At 39.1% G+C, this 9,401-nt stretch overlaps 1 pseudogene across 1 annotated transcript; it reads right to left on the bottom strand.

Moving 5' to 3' along the window:
• Positions 1–7,190: 7,190 nt before the first annotated feature.
• LOC311617433 (RNA N(6)-adenosine-methyltransferase METTL16-like) lies at positions 7,191–8,877 on the bottom strand (annotated as a pseudogene). Its single transcript has one exon. The product of its transcript is annotated as an RNA N(6)-adenosine-methyltransferase METTL16-like (transcript).
• Between the last annotated feature and the right edge of the window lie 524 nt (positions 8,878–9,401).

Below are 9,401 nucleotides of genomic sequence, written 5' to 3'. Positions count from 1 at the left end.
CCAAAGCAGAGATGTTTATTGGGAATATAAATTTTAAAACTATTGTGAAAATAAACTTAAGATATAAGATAATTTTGTGGGGTTTTTTTTGGGGGGGGTAGATTTTCTCTATACTTTTTTAAAATTTATTTTTTCATTATTGATTACATATGTATCCTTATTCCCCACTGTCTCCCTAACCCCCCACTCATGCCCTGATGTCTGTGTCCATTGGTTAGGCTTATGTGCATGCATACAAGTACTTAGATTGATCTCTCCCCATCCCCTTTACCCTTCCCTACCTTCCCTCTGAGGTTTGAAGTTCTGATTGATGCTTCTGTGTTTCTGGATCTGTTTTTTGTTCATTGGTTTATGTTGTTCATTATATTCCATATATGAGTAAGACCATGTGATATTTATCTTTCTCTGACTGGCTTATTTTGCTTAGCATAATGATCTCCATTTTCATCCTTGCTGTTGCAAATCGTAAGAATTTCTTCTTTTTAACAGCAGTGTAGTATTCCATTGTGTAGATGTACCACAATTTTTTAATCCACTCATCAGATGATGGGCACTTAGGCTGTTTCCAATTTAGCTATGGTAAATTGTACTGCTATGAACATGTGGTAAATTGTGCTGTTATGAACATATATCCTTTATAAGTTGCGTTTCTAGTTTCTTGGTATATATTCCTAGAAGTTGGATCACTGGGTCAAATGGGAGTTCCATTTTTAGTTTTTTTAGGAAACTCCATACTGTTCTCCACAATGACTGCACCATTCTGCATTCAGGCCAGCAGTACACGAGGGTTCCTTTTTCTCCACATGATCAGCAGCACTTGTCATTTGTTGATTTGTTAATGATAGCCATCCTGACAGGTGTGAGATGGCACCACATTGCCATTTTGATTTGCATCTCTCGGATGACTAGTGACTGTGAGTATGTTTTTATATGTCTCTTGGCCTTCTTTGTGTCCTCTTTAAAAAAGTATCTATTTAGGTCCATTGCCCATTTTTTGATTGGGTTGTTTATCATCCTTTTGTTAAGTTGTATGAGTTCCCTGTAAATGTTGGAGATTAAACCCTTATCGGTGATAACATTGGCAAATATGTTTTCTCATGCTGTGGGCTTTCTTGTTGTTTTGTTGATGGTTTCTTTTGTTGTTCAGAGCTTTTTATTTGGATGTGATCCCATTTGTTTATTTTCTCTTTGTTGTATATTTTTAATGTGATTGCATTTGAAGGTTTGTGGTAGGCCAGAGTTATTTCAAAATTTGCTAAAGTTAGCTAAAGTTTATAACAATTAATAAGAAGTCGTTTATGAAAGTATTTCTAAACTATAAGCAGGTGGCAAATATCAGAGATTATTTTTATTCTTAAAAATGACTTAAAATTGTCTGCAATGTTTCTCCAGTTATAAAATTTAAATATATTTTTAAATTCCTAGCATTTAATAGTTACTTAAAGATGCCTTGCTCCTTCATTTTACCTTAAATAAAACATATTTCAGCAGTTTGTCTTTTACAAAGGTTCTGTTTACAATTGTATAAGTTTTCATAGAACCTGATCAAGTTAAAGAAAACTAAGTGCGTTTTTCTGATTACCTTCATAGACTTCTGTTGGGGTATAAATTGGTACAACATTCCTATTAAGCAAGTTGGAAATATGTATCAAGGGTTGTAAAAAAATTTATATATTTGACCTTGTTATTTCACTCCTAAGATTCTTGAGGTAATCTTAAATAATAAGGAAAGATATATTTGAAAGGATGTTTTTCATATAATTTTTTATAAGAAACAGTGCAAACAACCTTGATGTGTCAGTTACTATATGGTATTTCCATGTAAAATGGATTCATTTATAAAAATGATCTTTACATAAAATTTATAACATAGGAACTTAATTATGATATAAAGTTAATTGACTACATTCAGGATGTAAAATTATGGATAAATGAACTCTGGTATAGAGAAAAAATAAAATGCATAACAAAATATATAAAAATGTTACAGTGACTAAAGCTGAGTTTGGAGGTTGGATTATGGTGCATTACTTTGCATCTTTACAATTACCTATTGGTGGTGACAATACTACATTCAACAAAAGTGTGATTTTAGCCTCTGTTACTTAGTCTCAGTAATATTTCACAATTGTTGACATAACCATGTATTAAAAATTACTTTCTCTGTGCCTAGTCAACAATGGATGACATCAGTGATGTCTTAGCAAATAAGGAAATAGATACTTATTTGACATGATTAAAATGAACCATAAGATAGATATAGAGACAGTATATCAACAAGTAGACTGTCAAATTACAGCGGGGAGGGGAGGGAGATCTGGGGGAGATAATAGATCAACCGAAGGACTTGTATACATGCATATAAATGCAACCAATGGACACAAAACTCTGGGGAGGGAGGGGATGTGTGGGAGGGAGGGAGGGGCTCAAAAAAATCAATAAAATATATTAAAAAAAATAAAAAAATAAAAATAAAAATAAAAATAAAAAATAAATAAAAAATAAATAAAAAGCTGAAAACCATGACCAGAAGAGAACCTTTGCATTATAACATAAAAAATCCCCCAGTGTATATAATTCAATATCAATATATGCTTAGAAGAAAGATTTGTGTCTTAAATAATACACTGACATTTGACTTTTGACTTTTGACCTCTTTTTATTGCCCTTTTCAAAGCTACTGAAGAAGTTAAATTTTAAAATGAAATACATATATCTACCTAATTATGTTTACTGTCACAACATAACTTAAAGAAAAGTTTGGGGCCATCTATACTAATTAAAGGGTAATATGCTAAATAGCATTAGACCAGATGTATTCCAGACGACCATCCAGAAGTTCTTCTGGACAAAGCCACAGAAGCTGCCTGAGGCTCAGGCAAGCCACAGATGGCAGCTGCCACTGCCTAGGGCTGGCCTGAGGCTCAGGAAAGTGGAGTATGGTGGCTGCAAGCTCAGGCAAGCCAGGGATGGGGGCTTCCCAGTGGCCTGAGGGAGCCATTAGGAGCAACAGGCTGGCAGGCAGAGGCAGTTAGGGATTAGGGGCATCAGGCAAGTGGTTAGGACACAGTGGTCCAGGATTGGAGAAAGTGCAGGCCAGGCTGAGGGACACCCCTCCATGCACAGATTTAGTGCACTAGGCTTCAAGTATATTATAATAGGATAGTTAGCTATTGTACTTGAATTATCCTATTTAATAAAAGAGTAATATGCAAAATGACTATCACTCTCAAACACAAGATGGCTACCCCCATGTGGTCAAAGATGGCTGCTTCAATGTGGACACAAGATGGCCACCACAAGATGGCCAGCAGGGGAGGGCAGTTGTGAGGGACCAGGCATACAAGGGAGGGCATTTGAGGGCAATCAGGCCAGCAAGGGAGGGCAGTTGGGAAGGAACAGGCCTGCAAGGAAGGGCAGTTGGGGGTGATCAAGCCTGCAGGCGAGGGAAGTTAGGGGTGACCAGGCAGGTAGAGGAGGGGAGTTGGGAGTGTCCAGACCTACAGGGAAGGGCAGTTGGGGGGAACCCAGGCCTGCAGGGGAGAGCAGTTGCGGGGGGCAAGGCCTGCAGGGGAGAGTAGTTGGGTGTACCAGGCCTGCAAGGGAGGGCAGTTGGGGGTGATCAAGTCTGCATGGGAGAGCAGCTAGGGGTGACCAGGCTGGCAGAAGAGGGAAATTGGGAATGACCAAGCCTGCAGGGAAGGGCAGTTGGGAGGGACCAGGCTTGTAGGGGAGGGCAGTTAGGGGTAATAAGGCTGGCAGGGGAGTGTTTAAGAGGTGATCAGCTGGCAGGCAGAAGTGGTTAGGGGCAATCAGGAAGGCAGGCAGGTGAGCAGTTGGGAGCCAGCAGTTCTGGATTGTGAGAGGGTGCAGGCTGGGCTGAGGGACATACAACTTCCCCCACCCCCCATGCACAAATTTAGTGCACCGGGCCTCTAGTAAAATATATAAGCAAATATGCCCTGAACATCTCCTTCCATATTTAAAAGAAGACCCCATTTAAGGTCACTGTGTGCTATCATTTATTCTATTGTTGGAAAAAATCTGAACTGCAGTATCTTAGTTGTTCACTGGCAACTACTTCCAAATACTTAGTAAATTGGCCTTTACTTTGCTTCTAATCCATTGTCTAGAATGTTCTTGGGATAGAGTGGCTTCACCAAATGAAAAAAGCCGGAATGGCCATTCTCTTAAAACAACAGTTTCTCTTTTGCCAACTTGTCATTTTCTACCATTTTCTGGAGTAATGACAAATGTGTCTCCCCCATCAGAAATAGAAGCTACAATGTAAGTCACCCAGCCAAGACCATGAAATAGACAGTAATTTATATGTCTTTAACTGTATTTGCCACATGCCTTCAAAAAAAAAAAAAAAAAAACCTCTTCTATTCAGTTCTTATCTGGCAAAGTACAGAAATAGGAGTTTTGTTTCCTGTTATTGCAGTGCTTGTGGAGTTAGAGAAATGCTCTTGATTTCCTTTCATAAAGTTTTCTTTCTGAAACAATCAAGATTGTAGTAAACACTGACCAAAAAGAGAGGGTTCATTTCATGAATTTCCAGTAATGCCTGTGCTCTGAGTATTGTTTTTTTGTTGCTGTGGGAGATATGAAAGTTTAATTATGAATATTTCGATTGCTGATTTCCCTTATCCAGGGGAATGCGATGTTCAGGGAGAAATAAGTGGGTAATGCCATACTTTCTACCCCACTATCCCTAGGTCTAAATTTATCAATTTACAAGTGACATATGTACATTTTCCTGCAATACCAACTATAATAATCCTGAGGTATAATGCTGAGGTGCAGTTTCCTATGATCTGAAAGCACTGAAGATTTTTAGGCATTCCCTTTTGTCTTTATTTTCATGGTGATTATGCCCAATGATCACTGTGTGTTGTCCTTGGAACTCAGTCTGAACTTTCTCTTTTAGTCTCTTAAGTCTCACAAAAAGTTATATCATTCCTACTTCAAGGCTAGGGACACCTAGTTTGGATTTAGACTTACCTGTGAGGGTTCCATGGTTATACCAGATTTCAAATCAGTTAACTAGCTAAGCAGGTTGAATGTCCATCATGATTTGTACTATCTGATTGGCAGTTTGTTTAGTCACAACTGCCCTTCTCCCTATGCTAATGTTGAGTTTTTTTGTGAGCACTTTGACAAAACTGTGACACTCCACTTTTAGCTAATTTCTACTTCTCTGAAGAGCTAGTTTTTGTCTTTTCTTATGGTTTTACCAAAATTTCCTCTTTTTCTTTCTAAATACCTTATACATTCACAATTTCACCCACATGTCTCATACAAATGTGACTATTTCTTTTCTGACACAGTGCTTGAGATGCTCTTTTCTTTGTCAGCAATGGGGCTCAAGTGACAGTAAAATATTCACAATTATGGCTATTTCACTGGGTAAAATAATTCTATACATTTCTTTTCTCTGAGTGCCACATATGCTGTTACCATTCTAATCATCATATCAGAATTGGCTTGCCCACCCAATTGTCTGACATTCTGAATCCAATCCAATTAGTCTGGATACTGCCCCATCTACATTCACTCCTCATTTCCAGAAACTAAGATTCTGACTTTCCCCCCAGGGAACTCAAACTCTTATCCTGTAATCCAGTGTTTCTGAGGGTAGGGTTTTCTTTAGACTTCATAGTGTCTATCTGGAAACTTACAAAATCAAGATATGGTCTGGGTATTTTTCACTGCTGCACATCCCAGATACAAACTCCCAGATGGCCATGCTGAGATCCATTCCTCAAAACCATTGTCTTTTGCTGAAATGCTCCACCTGCTGGTCTACAGTCTTCCCCATTACCTATTGCCATCTCTGCCTACTCTTCATGTGAGCCCATTCAGGGACATGTTAATTTCAGGTTCTGATCCTTCTCTCTGCATTCTGTCTGAATGCCAGCTGAGTCTCGGTTTGTAAAAGTTATGCCTTGGCTATGGGATTCACTTTCAGAGTGTGGTCTTAGACAAGTCTCTTTACTTCCTGAGTCTCAGTTTCCATTTCTACAGAGAAAGGACATCCTCCTAAGTCATTAAAGGTCCCTATCAAGAATGATTCTATCTGTGTAGATTCTATCAGACTCTATAACCTAGAACCAAGGCCATGTTTTTATAGATGGAGGCATGTTTTATCTCCCTAGTATGAGGGCATGTTAGCCATAAAATTTTTCCACTGATAAACCAGAGCTCCGAAACACCTACCATTAAACTCTTTAGGGGCAACTCCGAGGTTCCCAAGCCTTAATCCTCTGAGAGATGTATTGCCTTAGAAAAGTCTGTCTGAGATTCCTGGAGATTGCAAAGAGCATTTTTTCCTACAATTCAAAATTACTCTTTTCATAAATGTATTTTAAAAATTTCTTTATTGATTAAGGTGTTACATATGTACTCTTATATTAAAAACAAAACAAAGCTCCATTTCAAATGTCATATACTAGTAAAACCACTACAAATAGTACTTTCAGTTGGAGGTAGGGGTATGGCTTCATTCTGTTGTGTCTCAGTCATTCATATCTAGGAGTTTTGTTTCCCTAATTGTTTTTGGAATAAGCAACATCAAAACAGACATGAGTCAGGAATGTGACATTTCCAGGCGCTCCTTAGATCAGCCCCTCTTCTGCCATTTCTAAGTTTCCTCTCCCTGACTATTCTACCATCTACTATCAGGCCAGTTATTTTCCTAGGATTGACTCAGGGGCAGTCAATCATATGTACCCAGAGAAAGTCTTTAGTCTTGAAGGTGACTCTAGAAGAGGGTACAGAGCCTATCTGCCCAGGTGTACTGACTCCATTTGGGGGATGAGAAAGCACGATGCTCTTCCAGTTCTGACTCTGAGTAGATTCCAAAAATAATTATTTTGGCCTCAGAGAAGCAGCTCAAAGTTAGGGCAATCAGTTTAAGTCAGGTTTAAATCCCTTATGAGTTTTCTGATGGCTTTTTGTTGATTCTGACAATCATAAGTCTTCCTACTGAACTACCATACTACAGTGCCCTATAACTTTAAAAAAAAAGGGGGGGTTGGGGGGATGTCTAAAAATGAATTAATTTGTTTTTGTTTTTCAAGGTAATTCCATGTAATGCTACCAATAGGCCCATGGTAGAATTTCTCTTGCCATCACACAGGCCACTCCAAAGCAAGTTGCTTTATAGAACTTTTACAACTGTGCAAGAGTTAACTGGCAGCAAGCCTAAAAATCTGGTTGCATATATAAGTACAAAGCTGGTTCATCAAATCCCTGTTCTGACCCTCAACCCAGTGTATTTCAACTAAGGCATTATCTACCTGCTTCTTAATGTTCATCAGACACTTGAAAAGGTAATGTCCAGCCACTCCTTGGAAAGGGTTCCTTTTTTCAGACACTGGGTTGATGAGCCTCTCAATCCTGGGCTCCATTGCTAGTGCCTTTATAACTTTCCAAAACCTCTATGTTTCTCTTTTCCTCACTTCTTTCACATCCTGGATTGGGCCATGGCACTCAACAGTGGCTGAGTAGCCTTCCTGTAGAGCAGGCCCACACAGGACACTCTTCCAGGGGCTCTGGGACAAACCTGGGCTACTGCCAGACTCTTCAGGGGTGAACCTTTTCTCTTCCAAGGCTTGGATAAGGTCCTCAGGAGCTTGAGGAACTTCTATCAATTGTCTTACTCGTTCTCTTTTCTTTCTTCATAAATGAATCCAGGAGTTTTCTATGGCTGTTAGGAAAAGGCTAATTTCCCCCTTTCCACTTGGAACTCATTTATGCTGGATCTTTAGATCAGTGAGAATTTTTTCAATCCATGTCATCACAAGTACCATGCCTTCTTCTATTGCCTCAGAGCCCAAAGGTGATGCTTTCAGGGATAATTTTTTCATTACAGACTCCAATACTATAAATATGATGGGTTTCCTTGTTTCTCTAATTTTCTTTGCTTTCTTTGTGGTGATGGTATTGTTATGTCATCATAAAAACTCAAAGCTAAGGCCCATCTCATTGTCCGGCCTTGACAAAATTCAGTGTAAGTGATATTAGGAACCCCTTGTACTCTAAGTTCTTCCTTCAGAGGAGCAAGGTTGCATTTCTTTTCCAGCATACAGCTATACCACTGCAATATTTTTTTAAGTTGTAAACTGTGGTAGATAATCCTTTTAAGAAATTCTACTTTACCTTCTTTTGCCATGATCTCTGTGTTACCTCCTGTATTGACCCAACTAGGTGGAGGTCTTCGAGGGTTTTGAAAGTTTACTCCCTTGGCTTCAAATGATTTGCGAGAGAGAGAGAGAGAGAGAGAGAGAGAGAGAGAGAGAGAGAGAGAGAGAGAGAGAGAGAATTGCATATACAAAAGTCATAGATTATCTCAGATTCTTCTTTAAGAGCATCCATCAGAATCATCTTCTGTGGTACTTTTATAACTTTTATAAGATCAGATAAGTTATTCTGGTCCACATTTTCCTTTGCATAATTGAAGCACATATCATCTACTTCTGTTAAAAGAAAATACCAGCCTTTTAAGCTACTTCCAAGTAAAGGATAGATGCGGGATGTTCCCAGTACCTATGTCAATTCCTCTTCAGAGAGTACTTTTGTCAGAGTCTTGATGACCAATCAGACGGCCTACCCAATGAATATACTTGAGTCTTAAGGGAACTGTGGGAATTAGTATCTCCAAAGGAATATCAATAGAAAGTCCAAAATCTTCCCTTAGGAGAGTACAAGTCAGAGATCTGACTGCTTCGTGGTCTTTAAAATTAAGACTCACTCTTCCCTTCAGATTTATATGAACATGTTCTTAAAATCTGGACATTTTGATGCCAGATATACAAAGTCAGGAGGTTATTCCTTTTTTCTATTTTTTGTATGCATTGATTTACTCAGAGCCATTTCTGTGGGCCACGTTCCAGCCAAACCACTAATTTGGAGGGGGCCTCCTACCCTGGAGTCTTGTTTAGTTTGCTTCCATGTGTGTCTTTTGCATTCTTACATCCTGGAATCCCATCTCCTCAGGAAAGAGACTGAGGAGCAGAGTGGAAAGAAACAGATATGTCCCCTAGGTTCCCCTTCCTCTCACTTGGCATCTGGTTTAACCACGAAGAAAAGTCCTGTCAGGCCAGTCATTATCTCAGAGGAGCTGTTAGAAAGTTGACTTTGTATAAAATTCATGACAAAGACTAGAAAGGGACTGTTCTTTTGTTCTCTGGAGTTATTTATTTTTTCACTGAGAACTGACAGCACAGCTATTATCTCCCTGCTAAGTGCCAAATCCTCAATTGAAATGCCCCCAGTCCACTCACTGGAGATTTAACCTCAGAAGGCCAAGGAACCATCATGTGAGAAAAGACCATGTTCTAACAGAATTGAACGCTTAAACAGTCCTTTCCCCACTAGGACGGCTCCAGGATGCAGTT

This window comes from Pipistrellus hanaki (genome assembly GCF_964339955.1).
Source record: "Pipistrellus hanaki genome assembly, chromosome: 2".
Classification (NCBI taxonomy): Eukaryota; Metazoa; Chordata; class Mammalia; order Chiroptera; family Vespertilionidae; genus Pipistrellus; species Pipistrellus hanaki.
Note: the sequence above shows the minus strand (reverse complement) of the source record. Positions and strands in the feature narration are given on the sequence as shown.